Here is a 26,479-nt window from a genome sequence, read left to right as displayed (position 1 = left end):
AAAACATTTTTATTTTTTTTCAACTGTCCTCCGTCGGACAGAGGCAGGGGGGGGGAACACCACCCTGGAAGCAAAGTCTGCTTATATAATATATTTTTAGCAATAATACAGAGATATATATATTTGCTTAGCAGTAATACAGAGATATATGCTTGCTCAGCTTTGCTCTTGCTTTGCTTAAGATAATTATCTTCTCCTCAGTTTAAATACACTTACATTCAAACTGCACCCAATGTGTGCACGTCACCAACCCTTTTTCTTTGAAGCTTGTTCTCACATTCATTCCTTATCTACAAATGTCTGCAATCAACATTCCATTCTGTTCCCAGCACAGACTTTCTCTGCTTCACACCAGGCTACCCAAGGTTAATTCTATGACTCCCTTATTGTTTCCACAGGTTTGTGACTCATAGGTTCTTTGCCTTTAACACTTGCACTTCACTGACCATAGGAACTTTATACTGTTCAACAGTTTCTCATTATATTTCTGTAGCATGTTCATTATTATTAACAAATCCTCCCTTGAACCTTGTAGAACAAGGTTCACCAAAAATTTCATGGTTATAGTTTTCATCACTGTTAGACTGGGCATCATCCTATAAATAGGTAACACCTCAGGCTGTCCTGGCAATGACAAACATTTTCTATCAAACCACAGAACTTTCGGGAGTCATCAGTAACCCAGGACAGTTTGGTTCATAGTCACTGGTGTCAGGCATTATATTTTGTATCTGAGTTACCATGGTCATTTTCAATGAATCTTGACATGTTCGTCTCCAGCAACCAAGTAAACAAGGCAAACAACATAATAAGAGTCCTGCAACACATATGAAAACAATACATCCAGTCACAATCCCTCTTAACCATGGACCTAATCCTCCAAACCAATTTTTTATGGTATCCCACCATGACGTGTCCAATATCCCTTCATAATCACTTACTTGAATTCTTGCTAGAGAAAGAATGCGCTGCATTGCATTTTTAACAATTATTGATTGATTTCTAACAACTGAACAACATGATGTATCATTCACTATTCCGCATACTCCTCCAGATTGGGCTAACATGAAATCAACTGCCATGCGTGTGTGCATTGCATATCTCGCTGTATCATCTATTTCCTCTTGAATTGCTGTTATAGCTATGTCTAATTCATGTGTTACAACATGTAATAGTGATTGTAAGCGTCTGATTGACATACCCATTTCAGCTGCAATGGCAGATCCTGCAAATGGAATCCATCCAGTGGCTGACAAGGCATCTAGACGTTTCTTGGTCATAGGATATGTACTGTTAATATAATCTAATGCTAATTGTAAAGCTTGATCATCTCCTGTTAAAGCACTAAAGGAGGTACTGGAAACATCTCTTTTACGTCGTTTCTGACTATTAGAACCATGTGATGTGGCATTTAATGGAATGATCAAATCAAATAAATTTAGTTGAACAAGAGTGCAGAACTTATAACATGATGGAAGATAAGTGTACAGGATATCATCGCATAACAAATAGTCCCCTAACCGTAAAGACTGTAGAGAAGTTAGGTTATGATATAAAGCATATGTTTGAGAAAAAGGAAAAATAGGATTATTTGGTTCCTTAACTGAAGAACAAGCAGTAGGCACAGCAGTAATGGCTTGCATGGAAGAGGCATTAAATTGACATAATGAAAAGAAGAAAGTCAAATTTGTGAGAGTAAGGTTAGTAGAGGTAACATAAGAGGTTGTCAGTGTCCGGTTACAAGATGTTTGTTAGCACAGGCCATAGATGTTGCAGTCTGATTTATCATATACAATAATGGAGAAGAAAGGTAAAGAATCAACTGGCAATAAATCTGACCATACAATAAATTTATAGGTACGAGAGGTGACGCCTCAAGAAGCCCCCGGCTAAATAATTTAAAAGCTCGCAGGGGCTGGGCTGCTTCATCATCGGCAACCACCTCTACAAATTTTTCTCTTATTGCTTTTCCTTTACTTAGAAATTTCACTATACAAATCACTTAGCTTTCATTCCATCTGAGCTCTCAGGACGCTGAATATGACCATGACCAACGGTGGCCAGCGTTTCGTCACCTGCCTCAGGGTCAAATGGTCTGCGTCAATCTTAGCTCAAAGAATACTCAGCTTCAGATTGACGCAGACCATTTGACCCTGAGGCAGGTGACGAAACGCTGGCCACCGTTGGTCATGGTCATATTCAGCGTCCTGAGAGCTCAGATGGAATGAAAGCTAAGTGATTTGTATAGTGAAATTTCTAAGTAAAGGAAAAGCAATAAGAGAAAAATTTGTAGAGGTGGTTACCGATGATGAAGCAGCCCAGCCCCTGCGAGCTTTTAAATTATTTAGCCGGGGGCTTCTTGAGGCGTCACCTCTCGTACCTATAAATTTATTGTATGGTCAGATTTATTGCCAGTTGATTCTTTACCTTTCTTCTCCATTATTGTATATGGTTGTTCAGACAGAAGTATTTGGAGGGGACTGCCTTCATAATTTGCTTTAGCAGTCTGATTTATGACATAGGATCCCTGTAACACAGTCCAATTCCGGGATTGTATGTCATAAGTATAATTACATAAAACATTAGGTTTTTCACCCTGAAGTGAACTAGAATTTATCAGACACCAATAGTTTAGTGCAGGAATAGTATGTACAAATAAAGAAGGCAGGCGTTGAGCAGTAACATTGATCCAATATTGCCTGTGCTCATGACCCTGACCCAAGTAGCAGGTACCATTACTGAAACAGTTATGAATACCTTGCAACTTAATCATAGAATAAGGGTGAACATGTGCTGGAATGGTAGTTACAGAAGTGACAAGTGGAGTGCAAACAATACAGTTAGTCAGATTAAGAGTCTTTAAGGCATGTTGAATTCTTTCAACATATGTATTGAGTCCATAAGTAAGTCCTACCAGCAGACAGATTACAAAAACCTTCATAATTCTTCTGCACTGATAATGTTATTAATCAATGCCTTCTGGGGGTACAGTGGTGGTTTCTATTTGCTCAGGTGGTCCTGGATCAGGAGCCTTGTGTAAATCAGATAGATGTATCCAGGTGGTATGGTCTGACAACTTTGCTGCTGTGCGAGTTAAATCAGTGATAGTGAATGGTCCCACATAAACTGGATCCTTCCAGGTTTTGTGAGTGAAGTTTTTTCTTAAGACCTGCTGTCCTATGGAAAAGGAAAGAGAGAGATCATCACCTCTGTCCCAATGAGACTGTTTCTGAGTTGGGTTAGCTAAAGACTGAACCAGTTCCATAACAGGTTGCAATTGTTGCCAGTAGACTTGAGGCGTATGCAACGGAGTAACAACAGGCGTTCTCATATGTCTGCCTGTTTGTAATTGAAAAGGTGAAATTTTTAATTTACTCAGTGGCGAGCTACGTATAGACATTAGAGCCACTGGAAGTAGATCATACCAATTGTACTTATTATGTGGAGCCACAGACTCCAAGTCATGCAACAATGTTCTCAATTTAGTTTTCAGTATACCATTGTATCGCTCAACCAGACCATTAGAGGTCGGGCTATATACTGACACCTTGCGGTGAGTAATATTCAAGATAGTCTGCAATTCCTGCATAAGTACATTGTTAAAATGTGAACCATTATCTGAAACAATTTTATGTGGACAACCATGTGCTGGCATATATGTCGAATTAAAGATTGTACAACCACATGAGCTGTCTCCTTAGTACAGGGAAATGCTTCCACCCATCTTGAGAAAGCATCGACCCATAAAAGGATATAGCGTTTACCTTGTATGGGGTGAATCATATCAGTAAAATCAATATGCCATTCAATACCTGGTCCTGTTGGAGTAGGCAAGCATCCCGTGGGTATGGCTGGACCTCTACGGGGAATGGTCACAGCACAAGAAAGACATGTTTTAACAATAGATCCCGCCAATTCTCTAAGATTGGGGTTCCAATACAGTAAAGATAAAGAATCAACCAAAGCTGAAATAGAGTCATGGTGCTCACTGTGTATCGCAGTAAGTCTAGTAATAGCTTCAGCTGTGGACAAACAAGCTTTTCCGGAAGGATGTATCCAGCCGGTAGAAGTAGAGATACACCCTGTATTTTTCCAGATTGCTTGCTCCAATGGTGTGGGGGGTAAAATAGTCTGGGCAGTACTTTTACCAGTGCGTGTAACAACCATGCATAAGGGAATAGCCTGAGAACTAACAACTTCCGTAGCCGCTGTATCAGCAAGCTGATTACCACGGGCTTCAAAACTGTTAGCACCTGTATGTGCGGGGACCCAAATAAAAGCTGTCTTAACCCCTAAAGCCTCACGAGCCTGAAGTAAATCAAAAAGCAATTCCCAATAACGGAGGTGCTGTAAAGTTTTACCATTAGATGTAATAAAACCTCTACGTTGCCATTTCAGAAGATGGTACTGCAATGAGCTAATAACATAAGAACTGTCAGAATATATTGTAGCTGACGTTTGCCGCGGCGTGTGTTGTATGGCGGTTATAACTGCTAGTAATTCTGCATGCTGTGCTGTGTGCTGATGTGGGCACAATAGTTGGTGTTTCTGTATTATTTTTAAATCAGTGTTGACTTGTAATGCTGCAAGTGCAGAAATACCTTCATGGCTGGCACCATCTGTAAACCATATAAATCCTCCCTCCACCGGGGTAAACTGTAAAGTGAGCCACGGTGGCTTAGAGTCGGGATGAGTTAACAGTACTGAGGGGGGAAACAACAATGCTAATTGTTTTGACTGTTGCTCTGTTACTGGTTTTGTAGTAATATCTTGACCTAGTAAAATAGCCTGATATTTTCCATACCGGGTACTAGTGAGTGCGGCCTGACTAGCAGACATCATATGATGAACTGAATGTTGAGTGTGAAGAATGATAGATGAATGTGGCATAATAGATCTCCATTTGGAAATTGCAGCACAAACTGCAACTAAATGTTTGGAAAAGGGAGGAAAACCCCTTTCAACTGCTGAGAAAGTCCCTGACAAAAAGCATACTGGGAAAGTCAGATCATTTTCTTGATTGATAAAAGCAGCCCAAGCATTTGTATGGTCAGTAACCCAGACATGCACGGGCTGAGATGGATCAACAGTGGATAAGGGATCACAAGCAGAAATAGTAGCAATGATGGAGGATAACAGAGATTGGTGTTCAGGGGTAAGAACAATTGGGGTATGTGAGCAGGAACCGGCAGGTACTTGGAGATAAGAGTAAAGAGGCATAATTTGTGCTGAATAATTTGGTATCCAATGTCTGCAATAGTTTAGTAAACCAAGAATGGATCTTAGGGATTTGAGACAAGTGGGCATTGTGACAGCCTGTACATTAGTTAACAATTCTTTGTCTAACATGTGTCTATCTTTGCCAATTTGTTGACCGAGGAAAGCAACTACTGGAGAGGCTAGCTGACATTTAGATCTGTTGCACTTATACCCGAGAGAATACAGTAAAAGAAAAAGATCAAGTGTATATTTGATACACAATTCTCGAGTTGGCGCAGATAATAAAATGTCATCAACATAGACAAACAGGGAAACATTTGAAGGTAAAAGTGAAATGAAGTCAGTGAGATCAGACATGAGCTGTTTTGAAAAGACAGTAGGGCTATCAGTAAAACCCTGAGGCATACGCGTCCAGCGGTATGCTTGATTTTGAAAAACAAAGGAGGTAAGATCACGAGAATCCTCATGTAAAGGGATAGAAAAGAATGCATTAGATAAATCTATAACAGAATTAAAAGCATGTATAGGCTGACTTTGTAGAAGAGTGGCAGGGTTTGCACAAACCGGAAAAGAAGGTTTAATCAAATCGTTAAGTGCTCGTAAGTCATGTACTATACGAACATCATTCTCATTCTTGGGCACAGGAAAAAGTGGCGTGTTATAAGGGGACAAAGAAGGTTCAATAATTTGGTGAAAATGTAGATTTTGAATATGATGTTGTGCTTTCTCCATTAAAGAACGGCGGACAGGGTATGGCGCTACAGTAGGACCTCCCTGTTCGGGGTCCTTTAATATAATGTGATGTGCTGAAGCATTCTTTGCAAGACCATAAGGGTTTTGATCAGTACTCCATATTGATTGGGGCAAAGTGTCAAGGGGATCTGCGATTTGCTGGACCATTGTAAGAAGGGAAGGTGGAGTAAAAGACAAGTTCAAATTTAACTGTTGTAGTAAATCTCTACCACATAAATTTACAGGACAATGCGGGGTGAGAATGAATTCAGTAAGGGCTTGGCGAGATTCATGATTCTGTAAATTTAGAATTATGGACGTCTCAGTGGTCATTATACTTTTACGGGATTGGCCATCAAAACCAATGGTAGCACTTTCAGATTTAGAAACCTGAATTCCATCAGGCCGATAGCTAAGGACAGATGTAGTGGCTCCGGTGTCCAATAAGAATTAATAGGAACTTGCTTAGGACCTACAGCCAATGTGATATATGGTTCAGCTTTACCTAAAAAGATAGTAGGACCCTGCTGCTGCTGTGATAGTCAATATGTACCCTGGTCTGCTGGCCCTTGATCTTGGCCAGCCGGAGGCTGCCAGGTAGGAAAAGCTGGTGACCGTGTATTGCGAGGGGGCTGTTGATCAGGAGATACATTTGGATAATTATACTGCTGTTGTGGGGGCTTACGGCATTCTGAAGCAAAATGTCCAAACAGGCCACAATTCCAACATTGTACCTGTCTACGATCGGGTGAGGGGCGGCCATATGGGCGACCCCTAGTTACCTGACCTTGACGCATACCTCTGCCTCGGGGGACTATGGGAGCAGTAGAAACCCAAAAAGTTTGATTGTCTTGCATAGTTCCCTGTGTTATGGCGACCTTCTGATCTGGGCTGGGATCAGCGAGGTGCTTCTGTTCTAAATCTTTGATCTGCAAAGTAAGTAATTTTGTTGCCAGTTTCTGTTGGTCTTTTTGTGGGCCCTCAACAACCTTACAATGAATTGTGCTGAAATGTAGTAAAGTAGCACGAATCTCAGGCCATGGCTTTGTCATAAGAGCAACTACACCATCTAAATTGGATCTCATATTTGTGGGTAATGTGTGGTAGAAAAGATGCATGAAAACAGCGCATCCGGGCTGTATATCACCATCCTGTCCGGTCTGAGCCTTGTATAATGATAAGCATTTTGTCAGGTGTGCTGTGAATGGTTCTTTGGGGTCCCATTTCAATGATGTTATAGATGAAAAATCAACCGGGGTGGGATATAAAATGTCCAGAGCGGCACTTAATCTATTGCGGGCGCGACCAGCAAATGGGTCTCCATCCGCATTAGGAAAAGGCAGCATTGGCATTCGGGCTTCTTGTGCCAATTGCGAGAGACTTATGCCAGAGGCAGCACATAAAGCTTTAAAATCACCAATCGAGCACCTAATGTATTTTGATCCACCGCCTCAAGCCATATACGGCTGCCCTTCTGAATACTAGGAAGTTTTGTAACAATTGTACTGATATCAATAGGAGTATATGGTTTATATGCGTCCAATGGTGCTCCCCTATTGTCATGTTTAACCAAAATTGGAGCAGTAATCTTTAAAGGATTATCTTGTAAGCAATCCTTAGCCATTGTAAGACCCTCCATATAAAATTTGTAACCAGAGACTTGCCGCAAATTGGTCCTTATGACATTTTCTAACTGGAACAAATTTGAGAGATTATTAGGACCGTTTGACAAAAAAGGTACTTGGAGACCGTGTGTGGCAATTTCAGCGGCAACCTCATCCCACCATTTGTATCTGTAATGAGATTTGTGGGTCTCTACATATATACGTTGAATATGCTGCATCAGAGGGGAGTACAGAGTATGACTAGATGACGAAGAAGTGGGCAATGGCGCTGGAGTGACAGCAGTGCTAGTAGCACCTTCTGCACCTTTGGTAGGGGTTAAAAAAGGATTTTTAGAAGGTCCACCTTGACCGTCCAGTGTTTTAATATTCAAAATCCCTGAAACAGCATATGAGGGTTCATCCTCAGATTGCGGTTCATATTGGAAATTTTCCAATCCTTTAGTCGATGGATACAAAGACATTTTAGGAGTGGATTGTAGGGTAAGGGAAGGCAAAGAGTCATCACACGCAGGTGCAGGGGGATCATCAAAGACAGAACAATAACCGAAAGCTGGTTTAGGATCTGACAGATTCTTAGGATTTCTATTCAGGTTGGGACAAGTTAATTGTGTAGTCAGCGAAGTTTGATAAAGTGGGGGCTGCTTATGGCTGTCCTCGTTTGCCTGCATGCGTGCGGTTTCACTTGCTTGTGTATCTATTTTCATTGTATCAGAGTGAAACAAATCTGCTGTTACCATAAAGAGATTAAGGACATGCAGATGTTTCTGAAGGGATTTACCCTTTTTGTGCTGTTGAATGTACTTTTGAACTGACAATATTTGGGGACGAGCAAAAGAACCCGTGCCTGGCCATGCCAGGAATGGGTCTTTAGTTGCATATCCTGCCCATTTCTCACAGATCTTTTGAATAACGGGTGCCTCAAAGGGAAAAGTATCCTTAACATGCACAAGGGGTGAGCAATTCTTTCGGCTATCTACATACAAAACATAAGGAGTGATAGATGTCTCTCCCTGACCCTCTGCAGCGGGTTTAGGGGAAGGTTCGTTCTTAGACTGAAAAGGTCTCATGATATAATAACAAACAATGCCTAAGCTAGCAAAATACACAGCAAACAATAATATAAATAATGAAAGATACAAGAATAAAAATAAAGAAGCAATTTTTCAAAAGACTTTGCTTCAAGATATACTCACGGTTCAACTGATTGACAGTCTATAACCTACTCAATCCAGGCTGGCCATTTCTGGAGATCATAGGAAAGAAAGTCACACGATAACAAATCCAAAAACTTAATCCAAACGACGGCAGCCGCGTCCTTCCGCGGTCGCCAATTGTTTATTTACACCTTATATTTGTGTAAACAAAGAAACTGACACCTGTTATAAAAAGAATAATCAAAAAATTTTTATTTTTTTTCAACTGTCCTCCGTCGAACAGAGGCAGGGGGGGAACACCACCCTGGAAGCAAAGTCTGCTTATATAATATATTTTTAGCAATAATACAGAGATATATATATTTGCTTAGCAGTAATACAGAGATATATGCTTGCTCAGCTTTGCTCTTGCTTTGCTTAAGATAATTATCTTCTCCTCAGTTTAAATACACTTACATTCATACTGCACCCAATGTGTGCACGTCACCAACCCTTTTTCTTTGAAGCTTGTTCTCACATTCATTCCTTATCTACAAATGTCTGCAATCAACATTCCATTCTGTTCCCAGCACAGACTTTCTCTGCTTCACACCAGGCTACCCAAGGTTAATTCTATGACTCCCTTATTGTTTTCACAGGTTTGTGACTCATAGGTTCTTTGCCTTTAACACTTGCACTTCACTGACCATAGGAACTTTATACTGTTCAACAGTTTCTCATTATATTTCTGTAGCATGTTCATTATTATTAACAAAGGTCAGGCATGGATGCTGTTCAAAAAGACCATCCTGTAAGCCCAGGCCAAATATATTCCATGTATTAAAAAAGAAGGAAGGAAGACCAAATGACCGCTTGCATGGTTAAAAAGTGAGGTGAAGGAAGCTAATAGAGCTACAAGAAAATCCTTTAGAATATGGAAGAAGAAACCAATTTAAAATAATAGGAATCAGCACAAGGAATGGCAAGTCAAATGCAAAGCGCTGATAAGGAAGGTAAAGAAAGACCTTGAAAAGTAAATGGCGTTGGAGGCAAAAATGAATAGAAAAAACTTTTTTAGGTATATTAAAAGCAAGAAGCTGACAAAAGAATCATTTGGACCGCTAGATGACCGAGGTGTAAAAGGGGCATTCAGGGAAGAAAGGCAATAGTGGAGAAATTAAATGAATTCTTTGCTTTGGTCTTCACTGAGGAAGATGTCGGAGAGAGACCGGTGCCAGAAATGGTATTCAATGCTGACGAGTCACAGAAACTGAATCAAATCTCTGTAAACCTGGAAGATGTAATAGGGCAATTTGACAAATTGAAGAGTAGCAAATCATCTGGACCAGATGGTATACATCCCAGAGTAATGATAGAATTGAAAAATGCAGAACTATTGTTATTAATATGTAATTTATCTTTAAAATCAAGCATGGTACCGGAAGATTGGAGGATGGCCAATGTAACATCGATTTTTAAAAAGGGATCCAGAAGTGATCCAGGAAATTACAGACCAGTGAGCCTGATGGTGGTGCAGGACAAGATGGTACAGACTATTATAAAGAACAAAATTTCAGAGCATATACATAAGTAAGATTGCTGATCCACACGGTGAACTCTACAGGGTGGACTGCAGTGCCACCCAGTGAAATTTTGCCTAACTAGCTTCTGAGACAAAAGAATGTGCCTTGGTCTGGCAGGCCACGAGACTTCAAAGATCCCAGTGGTGTGTTGGAGAGGAAACCATAATCCCCAACAACCAAAGAGAAGGCAAAAGTGCAAGAGGTCAAACACCTACATAACAGTACTTAAAAGATCACCTCATTGCCACGCGAAAGCTACCCCCAGCACTCCCCCCCCCCCCCGACCACCTTTCAGAACTATAGTGAATGCCAGATCAGCTGCAAAGAAATCCTCGGTGATCCATGATGCCATACATGAACAGCATCTTGGCATCCTAGGAATAAGTGAAACCTGGCTAGATGAAAGTGGCGGTTTACCACTGGCTAAACTATGCCCAACAGGTTTCAACATCCAATATCAACCAAGACCAGAAAGACGGGGTGGAGGGGTAGCAGTCTTGATTCGGGATACAATCACACTGCGCAGAATATCCATCCCCCAGCTACATGAATCAGAATATCTTTTAATCCAACTTGAAGAGGAGAAACCAATCTGGCTGCTCATGGTATACTGAGCACCTCATAACAACAAATTATCTGTGCAAGAACTCCTAGACCTGAGTACTCAAGTGACCCTGCATTACCCTAGGCCAATGATCATGGGAGATTTCAATCTACACATCTTAATTAGAGGAGTGTGGTAGCCGTGTTAGTCCACTCTTAAGGTTATCAATAGAAATCAAACAAAATAAAACATGGAAAAGAAAATAAGATGATACCTTTTTTATTGGACATAACTTAATACATTTCTTGATTAGCTTTCGAAGGTTGCCCTTCTTCTTCTTCTTTCCGATCTGAGGAAGAAGGGCAACCTTCGAAAGCTAATCAAGAAATGTATTAAGTTATGTCCAATAAAAAAGGTATCATCTTATTTTCTTTTCCATGTTTTATTTTGTTTGATTTCTATTGATAATCTACACATCGAAACCCCAGATACCACCACAGCTGCCTTTCTGGACATGATGACAGCAGTAGGATTTACACAGGTGATTAATTCTCCAACCCACAAAAAGGGTCACATACTAGACCTGGTATTCTACAAAGTGGTGGATATCCTAGAATTCTGGGATAACGGTATTGAAATAACACCTCTATAATGGTCAGACCATTTTCTAATTAAATTTTCCCTAAGTAACCACCTGAAACAAATGGCACCTCCCAGAGTTTGGAAGGAGATCAGAGACAAAAAAAAAAGCTGATGGTTGAGAATTTCCTAGAGGCCTTGAACTATCCACATGTGGATAAAAAGACAACTACAGTGTCAGAACAGGTTGACATTTGGAATATACACTTAGCCAAAACTTTTATAGAAAACAACACCACTAAAAAAGGTCTGATGCCCCACTCACAAACGCTCACCTTGGTTTTCTTCATGACTTCAGATCCTTAAATGCAAAGGATGGAAACTGGAAAGGAGATGGTGTAAATATCACTTGGATGAAAACAGGCTAAACTGTAGGAAGCACACGACAAAGTACCGCCAAGCCTTAACAGCAACCAAAAAAACAATATTTCTCTCAATGCATTGCACAGGCTGCCAATTTTACCAAGCAGCTTTTCAGTAAACAGCCTACTGCAATCCCCCCCAACAGAACCAGCCTGCCAGTCTAACCTGAACTGCAATAATTTTACTGCATACTTTGCCAACAAAATTAAAAGTCTCCGTCAGGATTTACAGGCAATCCCACCCAGTCTCCAATCTGTTAACCAGAAGTGCACAAACTCACCCCCTCCTGACAGAGACAGATGGGACACTTTTAACCCAATGACACTGCCTTAACAAAATCCTAAGACACCTTCAACCAACTACCTGCTACTCATCAAAGATAGTGCAGCAGGCAGGTATAGGCCTTATAGAAGGCTCCACAAAAATTGTGACTGCCTCTGTTTCTAATGGGCAATTACCAGCAGCATTAAAAAGGGCAGTGGTTCACCCTTTGCAAAAGAAAAACAACTTTGATCAGGACAAACTTGAAAGTTATTGGCCAGTATCCAACATCCCATTTCTAGAGAAACTTATAGAACAAGCAGTCTGTGTTCAACTTAATGATTAGCTAGAAGTGAGAAACTGGCTAGATCCATGTCAATCTGGATTCAGACCCAGTTATGGAACAGAAATGGCCCTTGTATCCCTACTAGATTATCTTCAAAGAAACCAAGACAAGGGATTCGTCTCAGTATTGGTACTGCTAGATTTCTCAGCAGCTTTTGACACTGTGGATCATGATATCTTGTTAGCACGACTGACAGAAACAGATATCAATGGAACAGTACTTGCCTGGTTCAAATCCTATCTATCAGACAGGCAACAATCTATAATGTTTGGCAGCAACTCATCACCACCATGGGTACTGACCTGCGGGGTAGCACAAGGATTGATACTGTCACCTATTCTGTACAAAAACTACCTCAAGCCACTAGCTGAGCTGATTCGGTCAATGAACACTCAGTTCTACATCTATGCGGACGATGTACAGCTACTCATACCCATTGAACCTGACTTACCCACAGCCTTGAATAAACTGATTGCCTGTCTAACATCAGTTCAAGAATGGGCTAAACACAACAAACTTTGCTCGAACCTAAGTAAATCCGAGCTTCTCTGAGTCCCTAACACAAGTGGATGCATACCTGACATCAAAATCTCTTTTGGGAAGTACGAATTCCCCCTCAAATCACAAGTCAGGAACCTTGGAATACAGTTAAATTCAACACTTACTCTGATTCCCCAAATCCAAGCAACCTTCAAGAGCTGCTTCTACTATTTGCAACAACTATGCTGACTCTCTTCTTACATTGAGAAGGTAAATCTTATCCTAGTTGTATATGCCATGGTAACATCAAGACTGGATTACTGTAATGTACTATACAATGGTCTGACTACAAAGGGCCTGCACCAACTCCAGTTGATTCAGAATGCTGCAGCAAGACTCATAGAAGGTTGCAAGTGACGTGACCACTTCACACCATTTTTGCAAAAACTTAATTGGCTACAAGTACAATACAGGGCTAAATTTAAAACTCTATGTCTGATCTTGAAAGCCCTTAAAGAAAATGGCCCTGAGTACCTGAAGAATAGGATGATCCTCTACACACCGCTAAGGACACTAATGGGCTCATTTTCGAAAGAGAAGGATATCCATCTTTCGACATAAATCAGAAGATGGACGTCCTTCTCCCAGAGACGTCCAAATCGATATAATCGAAACCCGATTTTGGACGTCTCCAACTGCAGTCCGTCGCAAGGATGTCCAAATTTTAAGGGGGTGTGTCAGAAGTGTAGCAAAGGCGGGACGTGGGCGTGCCTAACACTTGGACGTCTTTGACTCATAATCGAAAAAAAACAAGGACGTCACTAACGAACACTTGGACGTTTTCACCCGGACGTGTTTTTTTAATGAATAAGGCACAAAAAGGTGCCCAAAATGACCAGATGACCACCGGAGGGAATTGGGGATGACCTCCCGTTACTCACCCAGTGGTCACTAACACCCTCCCAACCTCAAAAAACATCTTTAAAAATATGTCGTGCCAGCCTCTATGCCAGCCTCAGATGTCATACTCAGGTCCATGACAGCACATGCAGGTCCCAGGAGCAGTTTTAGTGGGTACTGCAGTGCACTTCAGATAGGCGGACATTTGTAGAGGAAACAGCAAGCTCTACGAAATCCACCACAAACCCACTGTACTCATATATAGGTGTCCCCTTCACCCATAAGGGCTATGGTAGTGGTGTACAGTTGTGAGTAGTGGGTTTTGGGGGGCTCAACACACAAGGTAAGGGAGTTATGTTCCTGGGAGCATTTTATGAAGTCCACTGCAGTGCTCCCTAGGGTGCCCGGTTGGTGTCCTGGCTTGTCAGGGGGACCAGAGCACTAGAAATGCTAGCTCCTCCCATGACCAAATGGCTTGCATTTGGACGTTTTTGACATGGACATCGTTGGTTTCAAAAATCGCCGAAAGTCAAAGACATCCATGTCTAGGTACGTCCAAATCTAGGGATGTCCAAATTTAAGGATTTGGACGTCTCTGACGGTATTTTTGAAATGAAAGATGGACGTCCATCTTTTTTCAAAAATACGGCTTTCCCCGCCCCTGGATTTGGACGTTTTGCAAAGATGTCCAAATCGCAACTTGGACGTTTCTTTCAAAAATGCCCCTCCACAGTTCTCTCAAGGACTATCTCTAACCACACCCTCTCCAAAAGACATTACTCAATATATTACCCGCAAGTGAGCCTTCTCTAGAGTAGCCCCCACACTCTGGAATGCACTGCCTGAATGGCTCCGCTTAATACAAGACTATCTCTACTTCAGGAAGCAGGTGAAAGCTTGGCTCTTCAACCAGGCCTTTAATGGAAGAAGTCACTAACTTGGTAGTCTCACTCACACAGTGAAACGGGCTGCAGCAGGACATGTTTATCCACTCCTACCCTAGCTGAGATAATATTTAACTATCTCTGTGACCTCATGTGCAACTTTCTTTAAATTAGTCACCTTACTTTCTAACTCTTCTTACTCTCTTACCTGTCTATGTGTTCCATCTTTGCTTATACCCTTCACTATCAATTAAATGTTCTGTTGCATATTGTGTTGACATTGTAAGTGGTATACTGTGCCGTACTTTGTATTGTTAAGCAGGCATGGCGGGACGGCGGTATTTTGGGAAGGCATCCGAAAAGGAGGGAGGGAGTGTTATTCCCTCCCTCCCTCCTCCGTCTACTACCACCACTATGGAGAGGTAGGCTTCCAGGGGTGGAGGGGGCAGATGGATAGCGGTCCCACTGGACCACCAGGTCATTTTTGTACGATGTGGGAGGTGGGAGTGGGAAGCGAGCAGTCCCACTGGACCACTAGAGTTAGGCCGCCGAGAGGGGGGGACAGGGAAGACAAAATTCCCTGGGCCCGGGGCTCCGGGGGGGGGGGGGGGGGGGGGGCTGGCGCCACTGTCGCAGTCCGGCCCGCCCGCCCTCTGTCGCTCCCTGGCATTGAACTTAAGCGCCTCACCTTCGAAAGCGCAGCAAGCAGCAGCAGACCACTCCTTCCTTCTGTGTCCCTGCCTCGCCTGATGTAACTTCCACGAGGGCGGGACATGGAAGGAAGGAGTGGTCTGCCGCTGCTTGCTGCGCTTTCGAAGGTGAGGCGCTTAAGGTCAGTGCAGAGGGCCCGGTGGCGGGTGGAGGGGGGGCCCCGGGGGCGGCCTTGTCCCGGGCCTGGCCCAGTCTCTCGGCGGCCCTGGGTGGGGGGGCCTGGTAGGGGCTTAGGTTTGACATGTCCGGAAGAAAATCCTGGACCTGTCAAACCTCTTCAGTGGGTCTCCTTCATTCCTCCCTAGCTAGCAAACTCTAACGCCATCTCTGAACTGGCTTAAGGTTTGCAGCGGTAGCAGCTCCCTTGTTTGGCATGCTGCCCATTGGTCATGAGGGATGAATGCGGGAGACCCTTGTTTGCTTGCATTTGCATGCAATTAGCGTTCAGAGCTGGCAAGTGCATTATTACACATGCTCACTGGCTTTGATCATTGGGAAGGAACAAACAGGCACTAGTATGGTGCTATTGGTTTCTAGCGCCACTGTTTGCTTCTGATCATCGGCCCATCAGAGCACGTCTAGGGTGTGGTCTCAGTTATTTAAGGAGAGTGTGTGAACTGTGAGTGAGGATTACCCACATGTTTTGGCCTCCTGGAAGCAATTCAAAACAGACCTCACGAACCATATAAATTACAGGCTTCAAAATGGATTCTTTCCCATGGATAAGGGAAACATCCTACTCACTCTGTTACCGAAAGATGCTAAAAAAAGCACAATGGGCCTAACCAACTATCGACCAGTAGCATCCATTCCACTCATGACCAAACTCATGGAAGGCATAGTGACGAAACAATTGACTGAATACCTAAATAATCACTCAATTCTGCAGAGGCCCAATCAGGATTTCGGACGAATCACAGCACCGAAACTGTACTAGTGTCCGCAATGAACGCATTCAAACAAGCAATTGCGATTGGTAACAACATCCTCCTCCTGCAATTCGACATGTCCAGTGCCTTTGACATGATTAACCATGACATACTAATACATATACTAGAATACTTCGGAGTAGGAGGCACTGTTTTCAAATGGTTCAAAGGATTCCTGACCACAAGATCATACCAAGTAACAACGAACGAGGACAGATCACTACCATGGATACCTGAGTGTGGAGTCCTCCAGGGATCCCCTCTCTCACCAACATTATTCAACCTAATGATGATACCTCTAGCCAAGCTACTAGCCAATCAAAACCTCAACCCCTACATTTATGCAGATGACGTCACAATTTACATTCCATTCAAACATGATCAAAATGAAATCTCCAACGAGATCAACCAAAGCCTCCAAATAATGCACACCTGGGCAGATGCATTCCAACAAAAACTTACGCAGAAAAAACACAATGCCTTGTACTCACCTCACAACATAACACAAAAAACTTCAACACCATAACCACACCATACTGCTCCATTCCGGTCTCACAAAACTTGAAAGTTCTTGGAGTCACCATTGATCAAAACCTCACTCTCGACACCCACGTAAAAAACATGAACAAAAAGATGTTCTACACCATGTGGAAACTTAAAAGAGTAAAATCTTTCTTCCCGAGATACATCTTCCGTACCCTGGTACAGTCAATGGTAATAAGTCATCTAGACTACTGCAATGCACTGTACGCCGGGTGGAAAGAACAGGCAATCAAAAAACTCCAAACTGCCCAGAACACGGCCGCCATACTCATATTTGGAAAAACTAAATATGAAAGTGCAAAACCACAACTCCTCAGGCCCAAAGTTAGGCGTGGAACCTGGCTCTATGCGCTGTTCTATAAAGGGCGCCAATTCTGGAATGCCCATTATAGAATACTGTTCAGTACCAATATTTTTAATGCCAAATTTTGAGCACCATTTATTGAATCCAGTCCTAAGTGTCTACAATTTGTGAGTCATAGTGAGAGTCCCACATTTAACAGAATCTGAAATCTGTTTCACTTCCCCATCTGTTCCCCCATACACAATCTGAGGCCGTCCAACCTGATACACAACACAAAGTCAACATACCCAAAGCCGATAGCACACCCAACAGAAACCTTCCAGCTGCTAAAACAGATAAGCACCATAAGAAATTTTGACAGAGTAGATGGTGGATTCATTGTGGATGATCTATGTAGTAATAAATTAACATTTCTAGTTTGGGTATTACAAATGAATGAATAATGATACTACCTCCACCAGGTCACTTTGGAGGTCAATGCTCAAAGCCATTTTTTTCTCATAGGTGAAAAATTATAATTATAATTATTATTTTATTTTAAACTTAAGTGCAAAGCTGGATTTCTATATTGCTCAATATGTTTGCTAGAAATGTACTCCTATATCCTCAACTGCAAACACAATGGGAAGTCAATGATTGTAACTGGATTCCACAAATGCTGTACACTCATGAGCACATGAGCTTTTGAGCATCACTGCAAAGCGTAAGAAACTACCCTGCACACACCCATTAACTTAACACATCTCACTCATCTGTAGTGGCAGCAGCTATCCCTGAGGTAGATGGCCCAGGAAGTTCAGACTGTCCCATGGAGGAGGTGGACCTTCTGTTAGAAGAAAGAATGACAGTTGAATGTACAAATGTACTCTAGATTCAGGAAAAAAAAGAAGTGTTGCATGAATAAAATGCCTGTGTTTGGAATTTACAATATACTTTGGTCAGAAACTGCAAAACAAAACAGTATACCTTTAGGCAAATGAATGGCAGGCTTACGTTTAAACCATAATTTTAGGCACTTAAATGTAGGTAAATTTTCACCTGCAAACTTTCTAGTTACTATTCCAAAGCCTAGTGAGTGGTGGCTTATCCAGATAAAAAGAATGAGTTACAATTTTCAACCCAGGAAATAGTATCTATGTAATGTTAGAAAATACCCAGATAGACACTTGCATTATTGCATGCATAAAGGCCTGTAAGTGATGCCATTCAAAATCGATTTGATTGTTGTACCAAACATATGCAAAATGGATGTAGGCAAGTATACGTGGAGGGGCATAATCGTACGCGAACGCCTATCTCCATGGGCGTCTATGTCTGAAAACGGGTACGTGAAGAGGCGGGACAGACCGTATTTTCGAAAAAATGGACGTTTTTGAGCTGGGCGTTTGGTTTTTTTTAGCGATAATGGAAACTAAAAACGCCCAGCTCAAAAACGTCCTAATCCGAGCCATTTAGTCGTGGGAGGGGCCACAATTCGTAGTACACTCGCCCCCCTGACATGCCAGGACACCAACTGGTCACCCTAGAGGTCAGTGCGGTGGACTTCAGACAACCCTCCCACATGCATAGCTCCCTTACCACGGGTGCTGAGCACCCAACCGCCCTCCCCCAAAACCCACTACCCACAAATGTACAACACTACCATAGCTCTTAGGGGTGAAGGGGGCACCTTCATGTGGGTACAGTGGGTTTTGGAGGCCTCCCATTTACCAGCACAAGTGTTACAGGTAGGGGGGGATGGTACCCACTAAAAGTGCTCCAGGGACCTGCATACATGCAGGCCTCTAGGACTTGTTGCTGCTATATAACATTGGCACACCAGTTGACACCTGAAGACTAATCTCTCCGAAAACGTCCTTTATTGGAATAAGCACGCTTACTCACAGTTAACTGCAGATCAGAGGTTGTGCCCCACTGGCAACGAGTCTCCCTGGTACTGAGATGAGCAGTAGGTCCGAGCTGGCAGAATGGTGTACAATGCCCTCTTTCAGCCACATTCAAGGTAAGAACTAAGTTCTGTAACGTGGCTAACACGTGAAAGGGATCTAAAACTGGCTTACAAAAATGGCCACTACCTCATGGACTACCGGAAACAAAACAGGGCACACTCTGACCCAGTAAGCAGGGGGAAAAGCACCATGGGAGTAGAGACTACCAACTACCAACATCGTGAGCATTTGCCACAAGCTAGTGGAATCACAGAGCCCAATACCCTACACCCACCACAATGCATTGCTGATGTGACTCTGCAGTGTGCATAACAGAAAAGGTGTCACACTCACCCGAGAGCCACATCAGAACCAGGGAATGGCTGTCACAGGATAGAACACATTCTGCTGTCATGGAGGTGGGTATGGCATTTGAGGCTGGCATACAGGCTGGGAAAAAAGTTTTTAAAGTGGGTTTTTTTTTGGTGGGAGGGGGTTAGTGACCACTGGGGGAGTCCAGGGAGGTCATCTCCGATTCCCTCCAGTGAGCATCTGGTCAGTTGGGGCACTTTTTTGGGACCTGTTCGTGAAAAAAAGGGTCCAAAAAAGTGACCCAAAATCGCGGTAAAAACGCCTTTTTTTCAATTATCAGCTAAAGACGCCCATCTCTCCTTGGCCGATAACCACACCCCAGTTCCGCCTTCACCACGCCTCCAACACGCCCCCGTCAACTTTACCCGTTTCCATGACAGATTGCAGTTGGAAAGGCCCAAAATCGGCTTTCAATTATACCGATTTGGGCGCCCACGGGAGAAAGACGCCCATCTCCCGATTTGGGTCGCAATATAGGCATTTTCTCTTTCGATTATAAGCAGGATAACATGCTGAATATCAGTAGATAAAGTAATCATCTACCTTTCAATATCCCTGGAGCACAGAGGAAATATGTGGGTGTCTGGCAGCATACACCCACATCCGGATATGTGGTGGCACATATCCCGATGTATCCATCATATACATATAAAATAGAAGTCATTCTACATTGGAAGTGTTTAGGTTTGCATTGCAACACCTAGCCTAAATACGCTAGGCTTTATTCTTTTATTGGTTATTTATCTATTGCATAGCTCTTATGTTTTATTTTTTTAGCATATTTATGTGTTTTTTTCTTGTTGTTTTGTTATGTGGTTTGCAATTGGAAAAAATTATTCAATAAAGATATTGAAATAAACAAAAGTAATTCCAAATTATTTCATTGTTTAGTCTAGTGCCCTCAGATGCTGGTCAATATATAAAACCATCACATAAAACCTCTGAAGTATCACTAGTGCCTGCTTGGAACAGGTGTAGTGTACTGTGTCAGAGCACAGACTTTATAAGAATTCAGCTACTACAATTGTTTACAGAGTGATGTCTGTCCAGTAACTGACACTGTATGTATGTATCCTACTATAGACAGACCAATACATAACTTTCTGCATGGCATCTGTATTCTGTACCCTCAAAGTGCATTATTGTCTGCCCTTAAGAATAACATGAGAACAAACTATAACCAATACTAATTGCCTCACATAAACAAATATCATCCTGAATCTCTGCCAAGGTTTTATTTAATATGCACTATAGTATAGGCAAGTAAATCTAATGTTACATACTGAATACCATACAATCTCTGGGGAAAGACACTATTATGTTTGATAGAATGTTGTACAAATTATTAAGCCCTGATCTTTGGCTCATAAGTCAAAAAGGCAATTTAAGTTTAACTGTAATGACAATCCTTTATATACGGGAACTAAATAATTCAAATTGCTCTACCTCATTAGGAAAAAGATGAGAAAAAGAACAACTATGTTTTCAATTATTACAATTTAAATATAGCCTCATACGTCCAGGGTACCTTTATAGAAACTTAGGACACCACTGACTGACATTCATCATAGGCTACCACCACCTGCCAAGCGTTACAGAGAAAAACTCTCCTATTAAAAATGAGAGAAAAGTCTGTAGCGCTACGGCATATGGGACTATCAATTTAATAAACACAGGTTCAAAAACTCATCAATCCTAATTCGACCCCTTTACAAAAAGATTTTTTAAGGGTCAAAATGAAAAGAGAAGAAAATGTAAATATCGCAAAACCTTGGGGTACATTTGCCGGGTACAAATATAGTCACTTAGCTTTTGCCCAAAAGAGCTCCATTAAAGGTGAATTCACTTCATTTCAGTGTCCATAGTTGTATCTTCTTAAACTCGACATGTAACTCCCACGCTTTCTCATATAAATTCCTCGACAGGATTAGGACTCCTACTGTTTCGATTTCTTCATCAGGAGAAACAATAAGAAAACTTCATACAAAGAGAAATGTATGAAGTTTTCTTATTGTTTCTCCTGATGAAGAAATCGAAACAGTAGGAGTCCTAATCCTGTCGAGGAATTTATATGAGAAAGCGTGGGAGTTACATGTCGAGTTTAAGAAGATACAACTATGGACACTGAAATGAAGTGAATTCACCTTAATGGAGCTCTTTTTGGGCAAAAGCTAAGTGACTATATTTGTACCCGGCAAATGTACCCCAAGGTTTTGCGATATTTACATTTTCTTCTCTTTTCATTTTGACCCTTAAAAAATCTTTTTGTAAAGGGGTCGAATTAGGATTGATGAGTTTTTGAACCTGTGTTTATTAAATTGATAGTCCCATATGCCGTAGCGCTACAGACTTTTCTCTCATTTTTAATAGGAGAGTTTTTCTCTGTAACGCTTGGCAGGTGGTGGTAGCCTATGATGAATGTCAGTCAGTGGTGTCCTAAGTTTCTATAAAGGTACCCTGGACGTATGAGGCTATATTTAAATTGTAATAATTGAAAACATAGTTGTTCTTTTTCTCATCTTTTTCCTAATGAGGTAGAGCAATTTGAATTATTTAGTTTCTATTATAATATTGCTCCATGCAGTTCTGAAGAAATCCTTTATATACCACATAGGCCAGTTGTATAGTTATTTGGCAGTCAAGGTCTGAGACTTTGGTTCAGGCTCCAAAATGGTATAAAAACTTACAGGCCAAGGGAAGATTGATATTTTCTTACTGTGACTTTAGTTTGACAGTTTGGAATGATGAAAATAGATTTTGACCACAGAGATAGCAGGGAGGAGCCTTATAGCAGGTGGATGGAGAAAAGCAGAAGTGTGAAAATAGCTCAGAAACCTAGTGCCAGATGGTAAAAAGCAGAAGCACAAAGTTTATGCTCAAAAACAGTTGCCCACCTGGCGGAAAGGGGTGGAGAGATCTTGTTTTCTGAGGGTAAAAATATCAAATATACAAATCTGTGGTTGAGTGTCATTAGGCCACCTGTGTAGAAGTAGTTTTTTTAGATCTCCATAGAACCTAATGGAAGAAAGGGATATAAATATGATTGGCATTTGGTATGAAGAAGGGACTTAGAGACTAGAGGCTGACCTGTGTCATCTCTGTCAAAGACCTCTTCATAAGAATGCCTTCCTCCATTTCCATGCATATGTAACCTGATTTGGGTGAGTAATAAACTCTCTAACTGAATCTGTCTATGATCTTCTTATTTCCTACCTAGGGGGAATTGATTAAGTTGATGCAGACAGTAAAAAGATTAACTGGAATAAAATGACAAGCCTTCTGGGTCTAACTGGGGAAATGATTATCCCTGGACAGACCCCTGACAGACTTATCCGGTCCATGCCTGGTCCAGGATTATTTACTTTAGATGAAACTCAGTGGGTCAATGATTGGAGTTAGATGGTATTCCTAATAGCCTTCCCCACATAAGACTAAATTTAGGGGACCTTAGGAACCCCAACTAAATTCATTGGTGCCCTTTACGCTGATCTTTGAACACTTTTACTTAAAAATAAGAAAGTACATTTATTGCCTAAAATATAGATTTGCATTTTGTTGTCTTTTCCATTTGTTTTTCTCTGTTTGAAAACTTATATTTTTCCTGTCTTACATTCTTTAGTTTCTCTTTTAAAACTTTCTATCTCTAGATTAATCTCTATTTATATATTCTTCTTATTTATTTATATTCTTCTTTCTCATTGTCAAAAATTTTCTTTTTTCTTATTCCTAATGTCTACTTATTAAATATTCATAACTTTTTATTATAGTCTTTGATTTACTCTTTTTCCCTTTTTATTCTACTTTCTCTTCTACGTATTAATTTTTTTGTGTATGTTTGTTATTGCAAACATGTTCTTTATTTCTCTTAGTACAAAGTTGGACTATATGTCAAATTTCTATGGTTCTTCAACGTTTCTCTGGTCCTCCTATGAATTAGGGAATTCCAAACTAATTCATTTTGTTTTATTCTAATAGATTTCTTCTATATAGTAATATGTTACTTTCATCTCTTTGTTTTATTGTATGACCTCTTACCTATGTTTCTAACAATGTCTTGTTCATAGGTAAAGACGTAAGTATCAGGTTTTATTATTACACTTCCACCTGGTAAAGTGAAAAACATTCCCAACATATCTTTCCTTGTTAATTACTCCTCTTTTTACTATCTCTTTGAACTAAATATATCCTGTTTCCGCTACAGAAATACCTTGGTGAAAACAATTAAAATAAAAAAAAATGTTGGAACTGGTATCTGCTGGCAATCTTTTATCTCCTAACCTCTCTATATATATTTTATTCTAAAACTGCCATCTTCTCTGATGGTTGACCCTCGGCGTTCAAACACACTTTCATGGCTTGGACTGATGCGGACATACCTTGTCTAACGGCCTGAAATGTGTGTTTCCATATCTATCATTCTAAGTGTTCCTCACTTTATAAGGGGGACCGTTTCTAATACACGGAGTCATTCCCAACTCCTTGCCATACCAGTTTTTGGAAGTTGTTAATGATCTAACTGCATTACAAAAGTCTTCTAAGACTCCTAGAACCCTGCTATATTTTTGTCGTATCCCTGTCACTCTGAACTTTTGATTAACTAATCTCTAGAGAAATTCTTTTGATTCTATTTCAATTTGACACTTTTGTGGTGTTAAATGAGTTCCTTAGAAGACCTACTTTTATTTTACCTATGTGTCTTTAACTGTACTATTTTTGTCTGTCTTTTGGTCTCCTGTTTTCTTTTGTTTTTACTAAAGTATTCTTTAAATTTCCTATGAATGGTTTCTCTAAAATTTCATGACTTTTTCCATCTCCAGATTTTATTCTCCCGGCAAGGTAATTTGTTTTGGAATCTTTTCGGGAACTAATATTGAATCGTATCTAATACTTTCCACGGTAAACTATCTAACCACTCCTATATAGATTGTTCAGGGTTTTTTTTTCTTCTTCTCCCACTAGTTTTGGTCTTTACTGGGCTATTTCTGTATAGCTTTAATGCGTCTTCTTCATCTTTAGTTTCAGTTCCTTAAATTATTTCTGACTGCGTGTTAAGGCAGAGACCAGTCCATTCCTTCCGGCTTTAAGTGTTATGGGTTTTTATTTTTTAATCTAAAATTAGTTTATATATTCTCGATTTACAGTATAATTACTGCATTACTCTCTTGAATTTTATTGTATGAGGTAGATTTTGCCAACCTTTACATCATACTTCTAAGAACTTCCCTGTTTCTGTAGTGTAAAGGCTGTTTGTGCCTTTAGACCTTTCTACATAACTTCTTTTTCTATATATTTGTGTACTCTATTTTTAGAGACGTCAGTTCCAGGCATATTGCCCTCTGTACTTAGGAATTTCCTATGCATTGAATTAATTTCATTGTTATGATTCAATTTTCCCTCTACTGCCTATTATTTTTAAGATTTCTTCAATTATTTAACTCTTGCTTTCACACTCATTGTCATATTTTTGCCAGGAACCCTCTTTAGTGTTTATTTTGTTCTAAATTATGGTCTCCTTGGTTCTATGGGACTGTGTTAGTCTCTGGTCTTCATTATAGTTTTTTCATTCTTATTTCTGACTATGTTTGGGGATTCTAACTTGTTATTTCCATTGTTGTTTGTGTATTAACTTGCCATTTTCATTCCACTGGGTTTAGTTATGAGACACATGGCCGGTGATTTTTGGTGATTACCATGTTCATAGTTTTGTCATCTTACTTTATGTAACCCATTTGCCTGTTTCTCCATGTTTTTTTTATAATCATATGTCACCTCCATATTAGCTTTATTATGGCACATGGAAGTTAGAAGTTAGAAGTTCCTTGCTTCATTTTAAAACTTTTTTCCTTCTAGGCCCCACTTATTTTCCTGTTTAGGTGTTGTGTTTTCAACGCTGCTGTTGCTTGCCTCAAAACCTAAATTTTATTCTAAAGTTTTTTCTTTTTTTCTTTTTTTTTAATTCTTATGCTTTTGTAATATATCTGCTTTATTTTACTTCACAGTTAGATACAGCTGGATCCTTAGAAAATTCCCGCATCTGGTTGCTGTCCAGGTTCCTGTAAAAATCTTCTTCTTCCTTTTTCTTTCCCTGTCCCTTCTGTCCTGGAACCACCGGCTTCTAACCTCCCCCCCCCCCCCCCCCCCCGATTTGCAGCTGTCTCATCTAACTACATTTTAGTGATTTATGTTATTTTTTACTTGTGCCTTGGTGGCATTCTTTTTCTCTTCCCTTCTTCACCATTATTATCATACAGTTTAGCTTAGATTATTGATTGATCTTCAATTATTGATTGATTTGGCCTGCAAAACCTGCTCAAATTAAATATAAGGACATGCTCTACTGCTAAAAGTGGGAGATTATTGACATGTCCCTGTTTAAAATTTAGAATTTGGAAAATTTTAACTTCCATTTCTATGCTATACCTTTTCTATTTCAATTCTTTCCTCTTATATAAGTTAGTACAATTGGCTTTACTGATGCTACATTAATGATGTGTCTAATACCTGTCTAAAGGTATGCCACATGTGGGTGACAGTAACTAAAACTTAGGCATTTGGATTAAATCCGTTTTAGGGTTTTCTCAAGTGAGGTGTTTGTTTTGCGTATCTGGTCCACTTGGAAGTGCGTATAACTCGTAGCAATCAGTTGGAAGTGTGTTAATACTCCTGATCTTAGGATTAGTGGAATGCGCGTTAACGCTCCTAATCCTGAAGGCATACCCTGGGTTTCTGAGTCCGAACACTTAGGAACATGAAGAGGGGTAAGTATAATCCCTATTTACATTTAAAACTTTCTTTTCTTTATTACTCCATGTTAGACTTAACACTTATATTGGGTTGTGAGTAAACGCTTGTCTTCGGTTGCTACAAATTATGGGGATTCATTTACCATCCATTTTGTGAGTAGTAAAATCTTGTACAAGTACTTTGATGGTGAGGTGGGTTCCCAGTTCTTTGGAGAGACTATATGAGGTCTAGACATTAA

Source organism: Microcaecilia unicolor, chromosome 10, assembly GCF_901765095.1.
Source record: "Microcaecilia unicolor chromosome 10, aMicUni1.1, whole genome shotgun sequence".
NCBI lineage: Eukaryota > Metazoa > Chordata > Amphibia > Gymnophiona > Siphonopidae > Microcaecilia > Microcaecilia unicolor.
Note: the sequence above shows the minus strand (reverse complement) of the source record.